Source organism: Neovison vison, chromosome 7, assembly GCF_020171115.1.
Source record: "Neovison vison isolate M4711 chromosome 7, ASM_NN_V1, whole genome shotgun sequence".
In the NCBI taxonomy this organism is placed as follows: Eukaryota; Metazoa; Chordata; class Mammalia; order Carnivora; family Mustelidae; genus Neogale; species Neogale vison.
Window position 1 is genome coordinate 45,614,213 of NC_058097.1, and position 23,887 is coordinate 45,638,099.

Below are 23,887 nucleotides of genomic sequence, written 5' to 3' on the forward strand. Positions count from 1 at the left end.
GAGGAAACAGAGAGAGTGGGGTCTGGGGAGACTCGGTCCGGTCTAAAAGGTCCCAGGACCTGCTGCTCTCCGGCCATCCTTCAGGGAAAGCAGAGAGAGGCCCTGGCAGGGGCTCTTCCCCTTCCTGTGAGGCCATCCCTCTAGGACCCATGATGAGGAACACAGGGCCTGGGTTGTACCACGCCCCATGCATCTGTCCGTCCAGCACACACTGAGGACATTATAAGCTGTCTGCATCACTGGGGACCATGGGAGGCAGCACCAGGACCCCGACCCTCACTGCTCTTCTCTGCCTCGGTGAGCTTTCTAGAAAAGAAGAGGGAAGGGGTTGCCCCCCTTCCTGCCCCCAGGTATTGGTCCCTGGGAGACCTCAGGACTGGAGAGGATCAGTAGGGGCAGAACATCTGGGGGAGGTGCATGCTCAGCCCCAGATGTGACCCCAACACCCAGGGGCCCAGACCAGAACTGGAGCAGCTACATGTGGGTGTGGAAGGCACTCACAGGAACTCTCTTCCAGGGCTATGCTGGGGCCTGTGGGATGAGGCACAGATGGGTGAGTGTTCCCCCAGATCTCCTGTCTCCACCAACCACCCCCTAAGCAGCTGGGGTCATAGAGGGTCAGAGCTAATAGTGACTCATGTGGGAAGGGTCTTGGGGTGACAGGTGGGAAACTGAGAGGAGAAGGGCCCCCTTGCAACCCCCATCTGATTCCTTTCCAGGGACTCTCCCCAAACCCTCCATCTGGGCTGATCCCAGCCACATAGTCACCAAGGGGAGCCGTGTGACAATCTGGTGCCAGGTGTCTCTGCAGGCTGACGGCTACTATCTATATAAAGAGAAAGTCTCTGAGTCCTTGGAGACCCTGGAGACCTCATGGGATTCCAGCAACAAGGCCAGTTTCTCCATTACATCCATGAGCTCACACAATGTAGGGCGATACCGGTGTGCATATCAGAGCGGGGAGAGCTGGTCACAGCTGAGTGACGACCTAACCCTGGTGGTGACAGGTAAGGGCAGGAGCTGGCTCCCTCCCCCTGAGCCCCTTCTCCAGGCAGAAGGGAATGGTCTGTGGCTTCAGGGGGACCCCTTGTTCACAGCCCACAGTACGTGGGATGCATGAGATCCGTGGGGTGATGGCACCTGTAACCAGCTCCCTCCTTCTCCCTCAGGACAGTATGATGCACCCTCCCTCTCAGCAAACCCAGGCCCTGTGGTGGCCTTGGGAGGGAATGTGTCACTCTCCTGTAGCTCATTGTGGCCACGGGGGTCATTCCATCTGCTGAAGGAGCAAGGGGCTGATGCGCTCCAACACCTGGAGTGGACGTTCCATCGTGAGAGGGGGCAGGCGCTCCTCCAACTGGGCCCCATGAACACCTCCCATGCAGGGACCTACAGATGCTACATTTCTCCTGAGTCGTACCCGTATTTGTGGTCACAGCCCAGTGACCCTCTGCACCTTCAGGTCACAGGTGAGGGGGCCCCTGCCTCACCCCACCTACCTCCTGGGCCCAGATGACTGACCTAAGCCATATGCCCAGTGGAACCCTGAGGTTGATGGGGGTGTGAGTGACACTGTCATTCCGGGGCCAGAACCACCAGTGAGAGAACGTGGGTGGGGGGGGCCTTGAGAGCCTCACTGCAGGCCCCGGGCCAATATGGGGAGTGCGTCCCCAGTACCACAGTCCCCTGCTGTCCCGGTGTCTACAAGGAACCCTCCCTCTTGGCCCAGCCGGACTCCCTGTCTAGAGAGAGCCTGACCCTCCAGTGTCGCTCAGAGACCAGCTTTGACAGATTCTCTCTGACCAAGGATGAGGAGCTCAGAGCTCCCCAGTGTCTAGAAGGGAAAACCCAGCCCCAACTTCCCTCTAGACCCTCTTAGCCACATTCATGGGGGCCGGAATCGATGCTACTGTGAGCACAAGCTCTTATCCACCTGGTTGGCACCCAGTGCCCCTCTGTGCGTCCTGATCACTGGTGAGGAGCCCCCCCGACCCAAGTCCTAACTGTCTGCTCAGGGTCTGGGACCACAGATGCCCCTGGGTGATAGGGTCCAGGGAGAGGGCCAGGAGCACAGGCTGAGGTGAGTATATAGTCTAGAGACAGGGACTGAGAAAGGGACAGTGACGGCCATGGATATAAAGGACCCACTCAAGGAGATGGGAGGTACTGAGAGGGGGTCCCACACAGAGTCCCTAGAGAGAGGATGGTGGTCCCCCAGCCTAGGGTCAAAGGCATGTGTGTGGGGGTGGCTCTTTACATTTCATGACCTTCCTCTACCCCAGGAATATATGAGAAACCATCCCTCTCGACCCAGCCAGGGGCCTCAGTGTCCTGGGGAGAGAATGTGACCCTGCAGTGTTGCTCGGATTTGTGGTTTGATACCTTCCACCTGTCCAAGGAGGGGTCCCTCACTCCTCCCCAGGTCCTTCGTCTGCAGGACACAACAATACCTCATCAGGTCAACTTTACACTGAGTCCCGTGACCTCAGACTTTGAGGGCACCTACCGGTGCTACAGCTCACACAGCAACAACCCCTACCTGTTGTCACAGCCCAGTGACCCCCTGGAGCTCCTAGTCTCAGGTGAGGAGCCCACACCCATGTCCACTGAGGGCTCTGATGCTTGAGTCACAGTCCTGTCTCTGGAGAGCTCTGGGCTGGGAGGGGAAGGAGTGAACAACAAGGAGCTCAGCCACTGGGTTATCCCACTCTGTGGGGAATGAAAAGACGGACAGGGCCATGCCCTCTCAATGTCTTACCCTGACCAGAAGGACAGAGACAGGACTAGGTGAGTGCAGGGAGGAGACAAAAGAGTATAAAACAAGCTGTGACTATGGGCAGTAGGGCTGAGTGGGACAGAAGACCCAGCACAGCCCCACAGCACCCCCTTCTTCCAAGCAGGATTTGGCGTCTACACACCCTCACCCCACAGACAATCTTCATGTCTGCTAGGAACAGAGTCCTCTTAGCCTAGAGGATTCACAGCCTCTCCAGTCCTAGGCTGAACTAAGTTGATCCTCCGCACTTCAAATATCTATAGAGGGGTTGTTCCCGCCGGACCTGGAGATGGGGTTGGGGGAATTTGAAGAGAGTAGCCCTGTGTCTCCAGAAATATTGGGGGCGCACTGGGTGGTAGTGGGAGTGGAAAAGTTTAAGTAGCCCAAGTCAGGTGCAGGGAAGAGCTGGCTGTCTCTGTCTTTGGTGCTGATGTGTAGAAAGTCAGACTATCATGGCACCTGTGGAACGAGGCCCATCGTAGGTAGAGCATAGTAAAGGGTGACTCTCATCTTCAGGTCAGGAGCCTGGGGAGACCCTGGAATTCATATCTCGAGCTGAGTTGGATCAGCCACTCTTGACTGAGGCACTGACAAAATTCCATTCATATCTGAGATGGTTCTCCCAGTTACCAAAGGTTGAACCTATCCTCGATTTCAAAAGGCTAAACCAGATTGGAAAATTGGTACCAGTGAGTTCTCTGGAAGATGTTTCAGGAATTCCTCTTTCTTGGGACTTCTGTACTCTAAACATGCCCTTTCTCCATCAGTAACTCTTGGCATGATAGTGAAAGGAAGGAGAAATAGACTTCCCAAGATGTCAGCCAGATCAGGCCAAACTCCAAAATATCTTCCATAAGAATCCAAGTCTAGCATTCCCTCCCCAGTCCTAGAGTTACCTGGTATTCCTTGATATTCCAAGACAGATCTCTGCATGTTCGTCCATGTGCCCATCTCAGTGTCCATCTTCGTTTATCTTTGATTAGGTAGATTGTTTTTGTTTTTCTTTTTCTTTTTCTCATCCACCTTCATATCTAGACAACACATTGAGTGAATGATTAGCAGTGATGTGAATTATGGAAATCCTTGCTCATAGAAAAATGCCTGATGTGTGCTATAAGATCCAACGTTTATTTTTATTAAGATCAGTTAGCCAACATATAAGAACATTATTAGTGTTTGGTGTAATGTTCAATGATTTATTTTTTGTGGATTACAGCCAGTGTTTGTCAGATCACGTGTTATTTTCAAAAAAGGACACATGTATAGATAAAGATGGAAAGTGATGTAGAAATATATAATCCCAACTCAGGGACCAGAAGGAGTTGGCAGCTGTACGGGAATGAAAAGGTGGATCCTGCTTTTCACTCCTCCATATTCCTGGTCCTCAGGATAAAAATGAAGGTTCCCATATTTATTATTGCCTCCTAATTAAATGCAAGGTGAGATGCTAGAGATGCTCACTTAAGGGACTGAGATGGTATTAACAAGTTTCAGGCACTCCCTGGAGAAGAGAAATGAGATTACTTAAGTATTTCTAGGTCTCCCCAACCACAGGCTGTTTTTTGCCTCTCAGGTGTAGCTGGTGCCCTCAGAGAACCACAAAACAAGCCTCCAGAATGGATGAATAAGGAGGAATTCTGAGTTATGTGGTGGGCTCACCGGGACACATCCTGTCAATAAATGCAGGAAGGTAGACGGGTAGGATGCCAGGGTCATGTCAACACATTCTGACCACCACAATCTCTTTTGTCCACGGTCTCTAGGGTCAAACAGCCAAGATTACACAGTGGAGAATCTCATCCGGTTGGGGATCTCTGCCTTGATCCTGATGGTTCTTGGGGTGCTGCTCTTTCAAGCTCGGCACCGTCAGAGTAGACCCCAATATGCAGCTGGGACATACACGTGAGAGCGAGAAGATGGACAGTGAAGTAGAACTTTGAAAACGGAATGGATGATACTAAGAGTTTCTGGAAGAATATCTGCACATAAGTTGGGGAAACATTCTACTGAGAATATTCTGGGTGTTAACATGGTTCGGGTGCAGGGAAATGTCTGGGTCGGGGCTATGGTGCCTCTTTGGCAATTAAATTGTGGTGATTTCTCTCCCCATCACTTTCCAGTGTGGCTTTTCCTTGACACTTTCTGGACTAGCTTCCTTCTTTCCTCAACCCTATGACTTAAGGTTAACCCCCCCCCCAGTAGCTCTGGCTCCACCCTTTTTCTCTGGTCCAGTTTCGTGGAATGCTTTTTCCTCGATTCCCTGGTGTGTGTACTCTTCAGCTCAGAACACAGATTCTGTTTTATATACTGAATGGATGGATGCACAGCAAGTCCAGTTTGAAAAAATACATTGAAAATCATTCTGTAAAAGAAGAATCTAGACCCACAAGACATTCCCTCTTAATCACATGATAAACGATACTGTTTCTCCAGTGGTATCATCACTTGAATGATCATCACTTGGTGTGTGAAGTGAGAACCACAAGCTGTGGGTCAACTGGCTTTAAGAAAATGCCATTTTTGCAAAAGTTCTGATTTAAGGCCTTTATTGATTTCTTTGGTGAAAATACTCGCTCTGTGGCCACCTTGAAGCCGCCTGTGGGAATACACTGAATGCAGAGTTAGGAAGTCATGATTACAGTGGTCTCTCCCACGTGAGGAGGAGCCAAATGCAGCTCACCTGCTGAGAATACCCACCGATGTGCATATGTGTGTCCTTCTGTCTTTGAGGTTCTGGTCACTTCCACCTCGAGTGGGATGGAGCGAGCCTTGATTTTCTCTAGATCTTGAATATCAACCAAAGTCGAACGTAGCCAATACTTCACATGTTGGCATTGAGGTCCACTCAAAACATCTTCCCCATCTACCCATTGACCCTCACCTGAGTCTGACCAAGGAATGAGCCATGTCCCAAGTGAGAGGGTGGGTCTCTCAACAAATACTTAAGGACCAGAGGGTATTCAATTAAGGATTTAAAATCGGTTTATGTGACTTTCAGACCTCGTCCTTCCCTGTGAATCTGACCTGGGCTGAAAGTCATCCGAAAAGATGTGGAGGCCACTTCAGAGGTAGGATTCAACCTCATCAGGCCTCATCTTGGTCCCCAATGAGGGGCAATTGGAGGAAGCACATGAGGAAGGAGTGGTTCCCCTTTCCTATAGAATTTCTACATCAAATTCCTCATATATGACATCTTGTGACTCTCTTCTCTCTGGCCCTGTTACCCCCTCACGAGAGTCAGAAAGAAACAAAGAAGCTAGAAAACAACAAATCAGATGGCAATGGTGAGTCTTCACATAACAATATCCACTTTCAGTATAAATGAATTATCAAAACACATAAGGGTACCTGAATGGATAAAAAAGAAGCAACACCCAACCGTTTGCTGCCGACTACACACTCACTTAAGCTTGAAGACCCAGGTCTGGCAGAAATGGAAGGGAGCTGCTGTGGAGTGAAAACACACCTTATAAACATGTAAATTTAAGGGTAAGGTGCTGATTGACAGATACTGCAAGGTGATTGCCGCCATGTCTTTAATTAACACCTCCTCACATCACATAATTACCTTTTTTTTTTTTTGTGGTGAGAACACTGAAGATCTGTTCTATAAGCAACTTTCTCAGACTTACTACAGTAGTATTAACTATCATCAAAATGCTGTGCATGACATCTCCAGAACTTAGTCATCTTATAACTAAAAATTGGTAGTCTTTGGCCACCATTTCCCCGCTTCCCTCACGCACCCTGCCCCTGCTCATCACCATTCTGCCATTCCTTGTGTCTGCTTCTACGAGGATGACTTCTGTAGATTCCACACATAATTAAATCATCCTGTATTTGTCTTTCTATGTCTGATTTATTTCATTCAGTATAATGCCCTCAAGTTCCATCCTTGTTGCAAACAGCAGGACTTCCTTCTTTCTCGTGACTGAATAATACTCATATGTATATATACGACATATTCTTTATCCATTCATCCACTGTTGGCCATTAATGGATATGGTTGTTTCCATATCTTGGCTATTGTGAATAAAGCTGCACTGAAGATAAGAGTGTGGACACCTCTTCAAGATCCCGTTTCCTTTCTTTTCATACATACTCAAAGTGACACTGATGGAACTTCCAGCAGTTCTAGTGTTAATTTTTTGATGAAACACCATACTGTTTTTCCATCATGGCGCCACTGGTTTAAATTCTCACCAGCGGTGTACAGGATGTCCTTCTCTCCCCACGTGTGAAGATGCCCTACATTCCCTTACCTTCCTCCTGACTTTCCAGACTTCTTTTTTTTTTTAAGATTTTATTTATTTATTTGACAGAGGGAGACACAGCGAGAGAGGGAACACAAGCAGAGGGAGTCAGAGAGGGAAGAAGCAGGCTCTCTGGGGGCTCAAGACCTGGACCTTGGGATCATGACCTAAGCCAAAGGCAGATACTTAACGACTGAGGCACCCAGGTGCCCCTGACTTTTCAGACTTCTTGCTTGATGAAGATTAATGTTTTTTCCAAACAAACAAAGATAAACAAGAGAGAAACAAAACAAAATTCCCAGGCTCTTAAATATATAGGGAGACTGGTGGTTGCCAGAGGGCACATGCATGAAAAGGATGAAGATTTCATCTACTCTGATGAAGGCTGAGTGCTGGGTAGAACCATTGAGCCATTCTATTGTACACCTGGCACTAATACAACACTGTGTTAATTTAGACTTCAATTTTTAAAAATCAAATTAAAAAATCGATACCTGAAAATAAGATTTATTTATTTTCTACAATTACACTAATGATTTTGAAAGTTATGCATTGTGTTTCTAAATTTAAGTGGTACCTGCATTGTCTTTCTAGGAATTGTCATTTATAACTTTGAAAAATTTTTGAGAGAGAGGGAGTTCAGGGGTATGGTACAGAGAGAGAAGGAGAGAGAGAATCTCAAAGCCAACTCTGCACTGAATATGGAGCCCATAACAGGGCTGGATCCCAATACACTGAGATCATGACCTGAGCCGAAATCTTGAGTTGGTCGCTTAAGTGACTGAGCCACCCAGACACAACTGTTTCAAATAATTTTTAAGTCCACCCTCCACTTTAGTAAGGAAAGAGCACGATTAAACATTAGCTGAGCTCTTGCTTCTTACTTTTTTCCCCAAAAGCTCTATTTCTGTCACCCATAAGTTTCAAATATTTGCATTCAGCTAATAGTTTAAATCAGCTTTCTTAAATATATATGCATACGTGTAAGTAGATGGAAATATAACCTTACAAAGCAATTTTTTTTTGCTGCTTCTTCGCACTATCTAACATGCTTTCTTCATTAAGGATTATTTGCTTTTCTAATTGGATGTCACCATGCAGTGTTCCTTTCATTGATGAAAAGGCAGAAAATAGCTAAGAATTTGCAGCTCTGGAAATAGCCTGTTTTCATTCTTTTTGAAAACCATAGCTCAGCTCTACAGTCAACTAATCTTTGACAAAGCAGAAAAAAATATCCAGTGGAAAAAAGATGGTCTCTTCAATAAATGGTGCTGGGAAAATTGGACAGCCACATGCAAAAGAGTGAAACGACTATTTTCGTATACCATACACAAAGATAAACTCAAAATGGATGAATGACCTCAATGTGAGACAGGAATCCATCAAAATCCGGGAGGAGAATATAGACAGTAAGCTCTTTGACATTGACCACAACAACTTTCAAGACAGGTCTCCAAAAGCAAGGGAAACAAAAGTAAAAAAGAACTTTAGAACTTCATTAAGATAAAAAGCTTCTGCACAGCAAAGGAAACAGTCAAGAAAACAAAGAGGCAACCCACGGAATGGGAGAAGATATTTGCAAATGACAGTACAGACAAAAGGTTGATATCCAGGATCTATAAAGAACTCCTCAAACTCAACACACACAAAACAGATAATCATATCAAAAAAGGGGCAGAAGATTTGAACAGACACTTCTCCCATGAAAACATAGAAATGGCTATCAGACACATGAAAAAATGTTCATCATCACTAGCCCTCAGGGAGATTCAAATTAAAACCACATTGAGATATCACCTTACACCAGTTAGAATGGCCAAAATTAGCAAGACGGGAGACAACATGTGTTGGAGTGGATGTGGAGAAAGGGGAACCCTCTTACACTATTGGTGGGAATGCAAGTTGGTGCAGCCTCTTTGGAGAACAGTGTGGAGATTCCTCAAGAAATTAAAAATAGAGCTTCCCTATGACCCTGCAATTGCACTCCTGGGTATTTACCCCAAAGATACAGATGTCGTGAAAAGAAGGGCCATCTGTACCCCAATGTTTATAGCAGCAATGGCCATGTTCGCCGAACTGTGGAAAGAACCAAGATGCCCTTCAACAGACGAATGGATAAGGAAGATGTGGTCCATATACACTATGGAGTATTATGCCTCCATCAGAAAGGACGAATACCCAACTTTTGTCGCAACATGGACTGGACTGGAAGAGATTATGCTGAGTGAAATAAGTCAAGCAGAGAGAGTCAATTATCATACGGTTTCACTTATTTGTGGAGCATAACAAATAGCATGGAGGACATGGGGAGATAGAGAGGAGAAGGGAGTTGGGGGAAATTGGAAGGGGAGGTGAACTATGAGAGACTATGGACTCTAAAAAACAAACTGAGGGTTCTGACGTGGCGGGAGGTGGGAGGTTGGAGTACCAGGTGGTGAGTATTATAGAGGGCACGGATTGCATGGAGCACTGGGTGTGGTGCAAAAATAATGAATACTGCTATGCTGAAAATAAATAAAAAATAAATAAATAAAAAGAAAGGCCAAAATTGACAAGGTAAAAAACAACAAATATTGGAGAAGTTGTGGAGAAAGGGGAACCCTCCTAAGCCATTGGTGGGAAGGCAAATTCATACAGCCACTTTTGGAAACAGTGTAGAGGTTCCTCAAAAAAATTAAAAATAAAGCAACCTTATAACACAGCAATGGCACTACTGGGTATTGACTCCAAAGAGACAGATGCAGTGAAAAGAAGGACTATATGCACCCGCAATGTTCATAGCAGCAATATCCACAATAGCCAAACTGTGGAAAGAGCCAAGATGCCCTTCAACAGAAGCATGGATAAAGAACATGTGGTCCATCTTTTCGTGTCTTCTTCAATTTCGTTCATGTAAGCTTTCAATTTCTGTAGTTCCTCGAGTACATATCCTTTACCTCTTTGATTAGGTTTATTCCCAGGTATCTTATGGTTCTTGGTGGTATAGTAAGTGGAATTGATTCTCTAATTTCCCTTTCTGTATTTTCATTGATAGTGTATAAGAAAGCCACTGATTTCTGCACATTGACTTTGTATCCTGCCACGTTACTGAGCTGTATGAGTTCTAGTAGTTTGGGGGTGGAGTCTTTTGGGTTTTCCATATAAAGAATCATATCGCCTGCGAAGAGAGAAAGTTTGACTTCTTCATTGCCAATCTAGATACCTTTTATTTCTCTTTGTTGTCTGATTGCTGTTGCTAGGACTTCTAATACTATGTTGAACAAGAGTGGTGAGTGGGCATCCTTGTCATGTTCCTGATCTTAACGGGAAGGCTGTGAGCTTTTTCCCATTGAGGATGATATTTGCTGTGGGTCTTTCATAAATAGATTTTATGAAGTTCAGGAATATTCCCTCTATCCCTATATTTTGAAGCGTTTTAATCAGGAACAGATGCTGGATTTTGTCAAATGCTTTTTCTGCATCAATTGAGAGGACCATGTGGTTCTTCTCTCTTCTCATATTAATTTGTTCTATCACATTGATGGATTTGCGCATGTTGAACCATCCTTGTAACCCAGGGATGAATCCCACCTGGTCATGGTGGATAATCTTTTTAATGTGCTGTTGGATCCTGTTTGCTAGGATCTTGTTGAGAATCTTAGCATCCATATTCATCAGTGATATTGGTCTGAAATTCTCCTTTTTGCAGGGTCTTTGCCTGGTTTGGGGATCAGGGTAATGCTGGCTTCACAGAAAGAGTCTGGAAGTTTCCCTTCTGCTTCAATTTTTTTGAAACAGCTTGAGGAGAATAGGTGTTATTTCTTCTTTGAAAATTTGGTAGAATTCCCCAGGGAATCCGTCAGGTCCTGGGCTCTTGTTTTTTGGGAGGTTTTGTTTGTTTGTTTGTTTAGAGACTTTACTCATTTTTTTTTATTTTCAGCATAACAGTATTCATTATTTTTGCACCACACACAGTGCTCCATGCAATCCATGCCTTCTATAATACCCACCACCTGATACGCCAACCTCCCACCCCCCACCCCTTCAAACCCCTCAGATTGTTTTTCAGAGTCCATAGTCTCTCATGGCCTCTCATGGTCCACCTCCCCTTCCAATTTCCCCCTACTCCCTTCTCCTCTCTAACTCCCCTTTCCAATTTCCCTCAACTCCCTTCTAACTCCCCTTGTCCTCCATGCTATTTGTTATGCTCCACAAATAAGTGAAACCATACGATAATTGACTCTCTCTGCTTAACTTATTTCACTCAGCATAATCTCTTCCAGTCCCGTCCATGTTGCTAAAAAGGTTGGGTATTCATCCTTTCTGATGGAGGCATAATACTCCATAGTGTACTCCATAGTGTATATGAACCACATCTTCCTTATCCATTCGTCCATTGAAGGGCATCTTGGTTCTTTCCACAGTTTGGCCACTGTGGCCATTGCTACTATAAACATTAGGGTACAGATGGCCCTTCTTTTCACTACATCTGTATCTTTGGGGTAGGTTTTTGATCACTGCTTCAATCTCATTACTAGATATCAGTCTATTCCGGTTGTCATTTCTTCCTGGTTCAATTTTGGGAGTATATAGTTTTCCAGGAATGCATCCATTTCATCTAGGTTGCTTAGCTTATTGGCATATAACTGTTGATAATAACTTCTGATGATTCTTTCTATTTCCCTGGTGTTAGTTGTGATCTCTCCCTTTTCATTCATAATGTTATTAATTTGAGCTTTCTCTCTTTTCTTTTGGATTAGTGTGGCCAATGGTTTATTGATCTTATTGGCTCTTTCAAAAAACCACCTTCTGGTTTCATTGATTCATTCTACTGTATCTCTGGTTTCTACCTCATTGATCTCTGCTCTAATCTTGATGATTTCCCTTCTTATGTGTGGAGTTGGTTTGATTTGTTTTTGATTCTCCAGTTCTTTAAGGTGTAGAGACAGCTGGTGTATTCTGGATTTTTCAATTTTTTTGAGGGAGGCTTGAATGGCTATGTATTTCCCCCTTAGGACCGCCTTTGCTGTATCCCATAGGTTTTGGACCAAAGTGTCTTCATTCTCATTGGTTTCCATGAATTGTTTCAGTTCTTCTTTGATCTCCTGGTTGATCCAGGCATTCTTAAGCAAGGTGGTCTTTTGCTTCCAGGTGTTTGAGTTCCTTCAGAACTTTTCCTTGTGATTGAGTTCAAATTTCAAAGCATTGTGATCTGAGAATATGCAGGGAATAATCTCAGTCTTTTGGTATTGGTTGAGTCCTGGTTTGTGACCCAGTATATGGTCTATTCTGGAGAAGGTTCCATGTGCACTTGAGAAGAATGAGTATTCTGTTGTTTTAGGGTGGAATGTTCGGTATATATCTATGAGGTCCATCTGGTCCAATGTGTCATTCAATGCTCTTGTTTCTTTATTGATTTTCTGCTTTGATGATCTGACTATTACTGAGAAAGGTGTGTTAAGATCCCCTACTATTAATGTATTCATATCAATATGACTCTTTATCTTGATTAATAGTTTTCTTATGTAATTGGCTGTTCCCATATTGGGGGCATAGATATTTACAATTGTTAGATCATCTTGGTGGATAGTCCCTTTAAGAATGATGTAGTGTCCTTCTGTATCTCTGACTACAGTCTTTAGTTTAAAATATAATTTATCTGATGGGCGCCTGGGTGGCTCAGTGGGTTAAGCCACTGCCTTCGGCTCGGGTCATGATCTCAGGGTCCTGGGATCGAGTCCCACATCAGGCTCTCTGCTCAGCAGGGAGCCTGCTTCCTCCTCTCTCTCTGCCTCTCTGCCTACTTGTGATCTCTCTCTGTCAAATAAATAAATAAAATCTTAAAAAAAAATTAAAATATAATTTATCTGATATGAGAATCGCTAGCCCAGCCTTCTTTTGAGACCCAGTGGCATGAAAGATACTTCTCCATCCCTTCACTTTCAGTCTGGGTGTATCCTTAGGTTCAAAATGGGTCTCTTGTAGACAACATATGGATGGGTCCTGTTGTTTTATCCAATCTGCAACCCTGTGTCATTTTATGGGCACATTCTGGCCATTCACATTGAGAGTGATTCTTGATAGATACATTTTTATTGACATTGTGTTACCTTTGAAGTCTTTCTTTCTGTACATTGTCTTTATATTTCTGTTCAATGATATTCTTAGGATTTTTCCTCTTTTATAGAACCCCCCTTAATATTTCCTGCAGTGTCGGCTTGGTGGTCACATACTCTTTTAAGCCTTGCCAGTCTTGGAAACTCTTTATCTCTCCATCCATTTTGAATGTCAGTCTTGCTGGATAAAGTATTCTTGGCTGCATGTTCTTCTCATTTAGTGCCCTGAATATATCTTGCCAGCACTTTCTGGCTTGCCAGGTTTCTGTGGACAGGTCTGTTATTCTGATGGGCTTTCCTCTGTAGGTAAGGAGCTTCTTTGTCCTAGCTGCCTTCAAGAGGGCCTGCCTACAATTATAATTCTTCATTCTTGCTATCAGGTGTCTTGAGGAATTTCGAGAATCTATAATCTTAAGGGGAGACCGTTCTGCCTCTAGTACATGAAGGTTGATTCCATTAGCGATATTGGGAAAATTTTCATGGAGAACTTGTTCCACTATATCTTCTAGACTTCTTTCTTTCTCCTCCCCTTCAGGGATTCCAATAATTCTGACGTTGGAATGTTTCATGGCATCATTTATTTCCCTGATTCTGTTTTCGTGGCTTCCAAGCTGTTTGTTCCAGGCTTCCTCCTGATCCTTTCTCTCTATCTGTTTGTCCTCCAGATCACTAATTCTATCTTCTGTCTCAGTTACCCTAAATTTTAGAGAATTTAGATTAGATTAGAACTCATTGAGAGCATTGTGAATATCATCCCTGGTGGCTTTCAGTTCTGCCCTAATCAATTCCGTTTGGTCATCCATGGCTTTCTCCAACCTAGCTATTGCCTGAATAATTGTTAGCCTGAACTCCCTTTCTGACATATTGTCTATGTCGATAGCCATTAGCTCTGTTGCAGAAGGCCCATCCTCTGTTGGGCATTCCCCCTCCTAGTCATTATGGTGAGAGATGGCTGAACAGATGTAGCTGGATTTATCGACCATGGTGCAGTCAAGGTGCACCCTGGAACGCTTCTGAGCAGTCAGGAGTCCCCACTCAAATGAAAGAAAAAAGAAAGAGAGAAAAAAGAAAAGAAAAAGAAAAAAGGGGGGGAGATAAAAGAGAAGGCTCAGCCCAAATGGGCCCCAAGGTAAGATTTATAATGTATATAAACAAAAACAGACAAACAAAAAGACTGATCAAAGTAGATGACAAGAGAAAGAAAATATATAATATAATATATATATATATATATGCAAAAAAAAAAAGAACCTCGTCAGAAAGAAGCCCAAGTATAAGATTTATATACTACCAGGACAAACACAAATACACAGAAACACTGGCAGAAGTAAAAGATGGGAGAGTGGTTATAAATTCTCAGTGTGGGCGAGGAAGGTTATTTTGATTCTTCCTGGATGTATCCTGATATCTTTGTTAAAGGACTCAAATTTCCTAAGATAAAGGGGGATTAAAAATTGGTTTATCTATGGGGTAGCATTGATGGGAAAAGGGGATTACCTTGTAGTTTAACTCTATATGAATATTAAAAAATAAAAATTAAAAAAGAATAAACTAAACTAAAATTTTTAAAAACTTAAAAAATAGAAAAGCAAAAGAAAAACAGGGGTATATGTATCAAAAAGTTCAGGTTAAAAGGTTATTATGGAATTTGACGTACTGAACATCTCACTGTGATGGTAAATTGGTTAAGAAAAATTATCTATATAAAAAAAATGAACCAGAATAGTGAGAGCAAATTAAAAATAAAACTTGTATCTATGAAGTAGTGGTGGTTGTTTTCTTGTCGTCTTTTTTTCTTTCTTTTTTTTTTTTTCCTGGTTGGTTTTTTGGGGGCGAGGCCTGCCACATGGGATTTCAGGCAATGTTCCCTGAGTTAAGTCCTTCCGTTCCCCTCAAGGGGGTGGGCTCTGAGGAAACCGGTTTTTCAGGCTTTCATTCTCGGAGGTTTTATGTTTGTTTGTTCAGGTTTTGGGTGTGTGTGTGTGTGTGTGTGTGTGTTTCTCTCGCTTGACAGTTTTTAATGGTTTTTGGAGGTTTAGAGGAAAGCAAACTGCTCCCCGACCTCCCTCTCAGAGAGAAGCCTCAGTCTATTCCTCTCTAGGTGCTACAAAGCATTTAACTTCCCCTTCGGCTGCTGGCAGAGCACGTTCCGAGTCTCAGTCCCAGGGGATGCAGGAACTCCTGCTTGTACCAAAACCACAACAGCAGCAGCTGTCTGGGCTGCTCCAGACCACCAGAGAGGTTCCAAGCAGCAATTGCACACTGAGATTTTCCTGCTGGCTCGGGCTGGGAGTGCCTGGTCTTTCCTGTCCAAGAGTGTGGGGCTGGGCCTGCGCGCACCTCTCTCACGGGAGGGTGTGGGGCGCGACTCAGGCTCTGATAGCATGGCATGGCGCATATGTGGGGACTGCAAAAAGTCTGTGCTTCTGCCAGCTGGCGAGGATCCCAGCCCCTCACGGGAGCTGGACTCCATGCGCTCTCAGGTGCATTGGCGGCTCAGGGACCAAGACCTGGTTTCTCCACTGCACTCTCTCTGGCTCAGCGCCAGGGGTGGCTGTCCTGGGTCTGGGGACTTAAGCCCCTCTCCCTAACTGCCCCGATTCCCACAATTCCCTCTCCCCCCACCATGATCCTTTTCTCTTTCTGAGTGCTTTCTTTTTTTTTTAAATTTATTTATTTTCAGAAAAACATTATTCATTATTTTTTTTCACCACACCCAGTGCTCCATGCAAGCCGTGCCCTCTATAATACCCACCACCTGGTACCCCAACCTCCCACCCCCCCGCCACTTCAAACCCCTCAGATTGTTTTTCAGAGTCCATAGTCTCTCATGGTTCACCTCCCCTTCCAATTTACCCAAATTCCCTTCTCCTCTCTAACGCCCCTTGTCCTCCATGCTATTTGTTATGCTCACAAATAAGTGAAACCATATGATAATTGACTCTCTCTGCTTGACTTATTTCACTCAGCATAATCTCTTCCAGTCCAGTCCATGTTGCGACAAAAGTTGGGTATTCATCCTTTCTGATGGAGGCATAATACTCCATAGTGTATATGGACCACATCTTCCTTATCCATTCATCCGTTGAAGGGCATCTTGGTTCTTTCCATAGTTTGGCAACCGTGGCCATTGCTGCTATAAACATTGGGGTACAGATGGCCCTTCTTTTCACGACATCTGTGTCTTTGGGGTAAATACCCAGGAGTGCAATTGCAGGGTCATAGGGAAGCTCTATTTTTAATTTCTTGAGGAATCTCCACACTGTTCTCCAAAGAGGCTGCACCAACTTGCATTCCCACCAATAGTGTAAGAGGGTTCCCCTTTCTCCACATCCTCTCCAACACATGTTGTTTCCTGTTTTGTTAATTTTGGCCATTCTAACTGGTGTAAGGTGATATCTCAATGTGGTTTTAATTTGAATCTCCCTGAGGGCTAATAATGATGAACATTTTTTCATGTGTCTGATAGACATCCAGGATCTATAATGAACTCCTCAAACTCAACACACACGAAACAGGCAAACACATCAAAAAATGGGCAGAAGATATGAACAGACATTTCTGAGTGCTTTCAACCAGACTCCAAGTTAATGCTGGTCCCCAGACACAGGGCACTCTCTTATTGGGGTATTACTTTCCAGTGGGTTGCCTCTGGTGGCTCCGTCCCTCTTTTCTTTATCTTCTGATATCAGTCTGACATTCCATTCTGCTTTACCTGCCCAGTGGCATCTTCTGCCCCCATAGAAATCCAGACGTGTATAATTCTCTCAGGCTGATTTCATGGGTGATTGGAGTACTTTGGTGGGTAATCAGCTTACTTTAGGGTACAGGTTGAAATGGCGCCTCCTCCTACTTCCCCGCCATCTTCAACCACTTTTTTTTTTTTTAATCTACTTCTGTGTTATTGACTTTGGCTCTCTTTGTAAACCTTGAATTCAAATGCCTGATTATTATCCCCTCTGGGTATGACATAATTCTGTCTGTCTCTTTACAAATACATTCCATGTGAGATGGTGATCCAGTGCTCATTCATGTTTTTCCATTCACTTCATAATATCAATCACCATTATTTTCACCACCGAATATGCTAGGATTATTATCCCTTGTTGGCTTAGGATATTTTTCTGAAAGTCATCCTATGGTGGGAATCCAACTCAGAGGTACCTGCTAGAGCATTCAGGCTTCCCTAGTCCTTTGCTTCCTTGTATCAAATTATGCTTTTCTTAATACAAATTAGGAATAGAACATTTCCAGGGCTTGTACATTTCCTGACTTATTCTTCAAATTTTATAGCCCTAGTGAGATACATTTAAAAGACTTCTTGGTATTAAACATTAGGATATTAACTGACCAAATGATGTCTATTCTTAAGCTTATTTGAAATTTTCGTGGGGAGATTATACTTTTTCTTTTTGTTTCTTTATGTGAAAACAGATTAAAATAGGTTTTCAGGAATATCTCATTTTGTGTTCACCAGTTTTATAACAACACTGATTTTCTCTGTTCCTTAAGGGTTTGAGCTGAGAGGGGATGTCTTTGAAGATAAAAATCAAATGACTGGTGTTCTTCCTTGAAACCTTTTGTCAGTTTCTGGAGTTCTTTGTGACTGACAGATAGAGACAGAGAGAGATGAGGAGGAGGACAGTGATGATGATGATGATGGTAGTGATGATGAGGATGGGGGTGGTTATGAGGACCATCATGGTGATGAGGATGGTAGTAGTGATGGTGGTGATGATGGTGGTGGTGGTGGTGGTGGTGATAGTGGTGGTGATGATGATGGTGGTAATGATGATGATGATGATAGAGATGATGGTGATGGTGATGATGATGGTGTTGGTGATGGTGATATCCTACTTAGGATAGTTCAAATAACTAACACACTTATATAGTATGCACTGAATTCTCTCTCTCTCTCAATGTATTCATATCTATATTCATATATATTAATTCATATTACATAAATATGAATATACACCTTCAATATATTCATGGGCAACCTCTCATCCACGAACACTGGGTCCTGAAATGGTGAAAAGATCAAGTTCTCCTATCCACAAGAGGTAGCTTACGTGCTCCGAATGAACACAGAAATTGAATAGCTCAAGTATTTCTACATTGAGAGAGGATTTAACATACTGAATTTCTGAGCTAGGGGACACAGGAAGACTCTACTCCAATGGGATTCAGAAGCAAAACCTCAATTCATAAAACATGAGGAGACAGACAGAATCCAATGAGAACAGAGGCAATCCTTCAACAGCAGAGAAAGTGTCCATTAGGGACTCTGCATTAGATTTATCACAAGAAGTGGGGCAGGTAGAAGACCACAGAGCCCAGAGGACAAGTATGAGTCCCATCAGCACCTCATTTCCCCCCATACTTTTATGGTTCTCAGAAGTGACTGATACCATCAGCCCGTCACAAAACAAGGCAGACACCAACACTGGGGAGTAGTGGATGGTATGGGGATGGCATGGATGGTTAAGTGCTGTCAAGGGGAAGCAGGTACCCTGGGTGGACATCCAGGATCCTGGGTGATTTTCATCTGCTCTGACCTCTGTGACCTCCCTACCTTAATTCCTAGCCTCCCACACCCCCAGATTACACAGTGGAGGCTCTCATCTGCATGGGTATGGCTGCTGTGATCCTAGTGATCCTCGGGATTCTCCTCTTTCAGGCTTGGTACAGTGAGAGAAGAGCCCAAGATGCGGCCAGGAGGCAAACACAAGAGAGTACAATGCCATAATCAGAATAGCAGAGCCTGGGAAGTACATCTTGTGTGCCCAGAATGTTCTGAAAGAGCATGTGGGGTGTATGCCTTGTGAACTGTCTGCAGGTCATTATGAGGAGGAAGAGGAATCATGGTTCCCAGTGCAGGGACAATGCATGCCCTCTTCTGCCTTTGAATTATGGACTCCCCTTTCCAACCACTTGAATTATGTACTCCCCTTTCCAACCACTTGTGAGTTGTCTTCACTGGCTCTCATCTTCCCCCAACCAGCTAACACCCGCATGGCAGACTTCAGTCTACATTCCTATACACTGCCATGCTCTGGTTCCAATTTCAGTGAACACATTATCCCATTTTCCTCCCTTGCAATCACCATACACCTTGAGGTACATGAATCACCATACACCTTGAGGTACATGAAGGGGTCTCCATCTTTCAGTCCAAATAATGGAGGCTGTTTGAATGAATCACAAATTGGCATCAAAAGATGCAGCCTGAAAGAGATAAATCCAGGAGATGCCCCCACACCCTCCAAGCATCCTTCACTTCCACCAGGTGGCCTGTCTGTGCTGCCTCCGAGAAATCCATGTGCCAAATGCTGGCTCGTGGCCTTGGCCATTATCTCTGGTGTAACTCCTCCCTTCATAGGCAACTTCAGGGTCCCACCGTGAGGAGCCCAATGGCTAGGAATGTGCAGAACTGATGTCACAAAACAGTACAAGTCAACCCAGAACCCATTAATGCCACTCTGATAGCCCTAAAGTGCACCCAGGTTTCCTTGAATTTTATGTGGAATGATTACTTCTATTTCTCTTGGCCCAGTTTCTGTGAACTCACAAGACTGAGGGTCCAGGACTCCAGATGGGATGAAATAGTAAGGGTGTACTCTCAGTCGTGGGAGAGCCAGGAGAACACAGGCCCATGAAATTGAGAGATTTCAGATCTTTAAAAACTTGAGCCCAGAAACACTGTGTCACCAACAAATTCCACTTCTGGGCCCACTCCCTGGGCCATGCAGGGAGTGCGTCCAGTACCACTGTCCCCTGCTGTCCAGGTGTCTACAAGGCGCCCTCCCTCTCAGCCATGCCAGGCTCCCTGGTGCTGTCTGGAGACAATCTGACCCTTCAGTGTCACTCAGAGATAGGGTTTGACAGATTCTCTCTGACCAAGGACGAGAAACTCAGAGCCCCCCAGCGTCTAGAAGGGCAACCCAGCCCCAACTTCCTCTTGGGCCCTGTGAGCCACACCCACGGGGGCCGGTATCGATGCTACTGTGGGCACAAGAACTCCTCCACCTGGTTGGCCCCCAGTGCCCCTCTGGGCATCCTGATCACAGGTGAGGAGCCCCCTGACCCATGTCCTAACTGTCTTCTCAGGGCCTGGACCATGGTTGCTCCTGGGTGATGGGGCCCAGGCAGAGGGCCAGGAGCACAGGCTGAGGTGGGGATGTGGTCTAGAGTCAGGGACTGAGAAGGGACAGTGAGGGGCATGGAGATAAAGGACACCACTCAGAGAGATGGGAGGTGCTGAGAGGAGTCCCGCACAGAGTCCCTGGAGAAAGGATGGTGGCCCCCCAGCTCAGGATCAAGGGAATTTAGGGAGATGGCTCTTTATATATCACTACCTTCCCTCCCCTAGGAATTTATGAGAAACCATCCCTCTCGGCCCGGCCAGGGACTTCAGTAAAGAACGTGACCCTGCAGTGTCTCTCTGAGATCTGGTTTGACACCTTCCACCTTTCCAAGGAGGGGTCCCTCTCTCCTACTCAGGTCCTTCATCTTCAGGACAGAGCAATACCTTATCAGGTCAACTTCACCCTGAGTCCCGTGACCTCAGACCTTGAGGGGACCTACCAGTGCTACAGCTCAAACAGCAACTCCCCCTACCTGTTGTCACAGCCCAGTGACCCCCTGGAGCTCCTGGTCTCAGGTTAGGAGCCCACACCCCATGTCCATTGAGGGCTCTAACGCTTGAGTCACAGTCCTGTCCCTGAAGAGCTCTGAGCTGGGAGGGGATGGAGGGGACAACAAGGAGTTCAGCCACTGGGTTACCCCTCTCTGTGGTGGATGAAAAGACGGACAGGGCCATGCCCTCTCCATGTCTTACCCTGACCAGAGGTACAGAGGACTAGGTGACTGCAGGGAGGAGACAAAAGAATATGAAAGACAAGCGGTGACAAGGAGCAGTAGGGCTGAGTGGGACAGAAGACCCAGCACAGCCCCACAGCACCCCCTTCCTCCAAGCAGCATTTGGACTCTACACTCCTGCACCCCAGAGACAATCTTCGTGTCTGCTGGGAACAGAGTCCTCTTAGCCTAGAGCATACACAGCCTCTCCAGTCCTGGGCTGAACTAAGCTGATCCTCCACACTTCATATATTCACAAAGGGGTTGTTCCCACTGGACCTGGAGATGGGGGTTGGGGGGATTTGAAGAGAGTTGCCTCGTGTCTCCAGCAACATTGAGATCGTGGGGGCACACTGTGTGTTAGTGGGAGAGGAAAAGCCTGAGGAAGCCCAGGTCAGGTGCAGAGAAGAGCTGGCTGTCTCTGTCCGTGGTGCTGCTATGTAGAAAGTCAGACTATCACGGCACCTGTGGAACCAGGTCCACCATAGCACCATAGGTAGAGCACAGTAAAGGGTGACTCTCATCTTTAGGTCGGGAGGCTGGGGAGTCCCTGGTAGTCGCAGCTTGAGCTGAGATGGACCGGCCACTCCTGACTGAGACACTGACAAAACTCCATTCATATCTGAGACTTTGTTCTTCCAGTTACCAAATGTTGAATCCGACCCTGGGTTTGAAAAGACTAAACCAGATTGGAAATTTGGTACCAGTGAGTTCTCTGGGAGATGTTCTGGAATTCCTCTTTCTTGGGACTTCTGTATCTGAACGTGCCCTTTCTCCATCAGTAACTCTTGGCCTGATGTGAAAGGAAAGAGAGAAAGGCTGGATTTCTGCCCAATCTCCATGAGCACCAATGTGTCAGCGGATCAGGTCATCTTCCAAAACATCTTCCATAAGAATTCATGTCTAGCATTCCCTCCCCCATCCTAGAGGTACCTGGTATTTCTAGATACTTGGAGGCAGATCTCTGTATGTTCGTCCATGTGCCCATCTGACTTTTTTCTTTTATCTTTTATCGGAGAGGTTGTTGTTTTTTGGGTTTTTTTAGTCTGTTTCTCATCCGCCTTCATATCTAGACAACACATTGAGTGAATGGTTAGCAGTGATGTGAATTATGGGAATCCTTGCTCATAGGAAAATGCCTGATGTGTGCTATATAATCCACCATTTATTTTTATTAAGTTCAATTAGCCAACATATAGGTACATTATTAGTGTTTGGTGTAATGTTCAATGATTCATTAGCTGTGTATAACAGCCAGTGTTCGTCAGATCACATGTTATTTTCAAAAAAGAACACATATGTAGATAAAGATGGAAATTGATGTAGAAATATATAATCTCAACTCGGACCAGAAGGAGTTGGCGGATGTACAGGAATGAAAAGGTGGACCCTGCTTTTCACTCTCCATGTTCCTGGTCCTCAGGATAAAAATGAAGCTTCCCATGTTTATTATTGCTTCCTAATTAGATGGAGGGTGAGACGCTAGAGACGCTCACTTAAGGGATTGAGATGGTATTAGCAAGTTTCAGGGACTCCCTGGAGAGGAGGAAAGAGATTACTTAAGTATCTAAGTCTCCCCAACCACAGGCTCTGTTTTTGCCTCTCAGGTGTAGCTGGTGCCCTCAGAGAACCACAAAACAAGTCAGGCTCCAGAATGGATGAATAAGGAGGAATTCTAAGTTATGTGAGGGGCTCACAGGGACACATCCTGTCAATAAATGCAGGAAGGTGGACATGTAGGTTGCCAGGGTCACGTCAACACATTCTGACCACCACAATCTCTTTTGCCCACGGTCTCTAGGGTCAAACAGCCAAGATTACACCATGGAGAATCTTATCCGGTTGGGGATCTCTGCCTTGATCCTGTAGGTTCTCGGGGTGCTGCTCTTTCAAGCTCGGCACTGTCAGGGAAGACCCCACGATGCAGCCAGGACATACACGTGAGAGCGAGAAGACGGACAATGAAGTAGAACTTTGAAAATGGAATGAATGATACCAAGAGTTTCTGGAAGAATATCTGCACATAAGTTGGGGAAACATTCTACTGAGAATATTCTGGGTGTTAACATGGTTTGGGTGCAGGAAAATGTCTGGGTCGGTGCTATGGTGCCTCTTCGGCAATTAAATTGTGGTAATTTCTCTCCCCATCACTTTTCGGTGTGACTTTTCCTTGACACTTTCTGAACTAGCCTCCTTCTTTCCTCAACCCTATGACTTGAGGCTAATCCCCCCAGTAGCTCTGGCTCCACCCTTTTTCTCTGGTCCAGTTTCGTGGAATGTTTTTTCCTCAATTCCCTGGTGTGTGTACTCTTCAGCTCAGAACAGAGATTCTGTTTTAAATACTGAACAGATGGATACACAGCAAGTCCAGTTTGGAAAAAATACATTGAAAATCTTTCTGGAAAAGAAGAATCTGGACCCACAAGACATTCCCTCTTCATCACATGGTAAATTATACAATTTCTCCAGTGTTATCATCACTTGGGATGAGCATCCGGTGTGTGTAGTGAGAACCACAAGCTGTGGGTCAACTGGCTTTAAGAACAATCTGAGGATTTTGAAGGGGCGGGGGTGGGAGGTCCGGGTACCAGATGGTGGGTATTATAGAGGGCACGGATTGCATGGAGCACTGGGTGTGGTGCAAAAATAATGAATTTTTCTGAAAATAAATAAATTGAAAAAAAAATAATAATGAATATTGTTATGCTGAAAATAAAAAATAAACTAAAAAAAAGAAAATGCCATTCTTGAAAAAGTCCTGATTTAAGGCCTTTATTGATTTCTTTGGTGAAAATACTCACTCTGTGGCCAACTTGAAGCCTCCTGTGGGAATTCACTAAATGCAGAGTTAGGAAGTCATGATTACAGTGGTCTCTCCCATGTGAGGAGGAGAAAAATGCAGC

General features: G+C 45.0%; 1 pseudogene; it reads left to right on the forward strand.

The window, feature by feature from the left end:
* Positions 1-207: 207 nt before the first annotated feature.
* LOC122911664 lies at positions 208-22,928 on the forward strand (annotated as a pseudogene).
* The last annotated feature ends 959 nt before the right edge of the window (positions 22,929-23,887 follow it).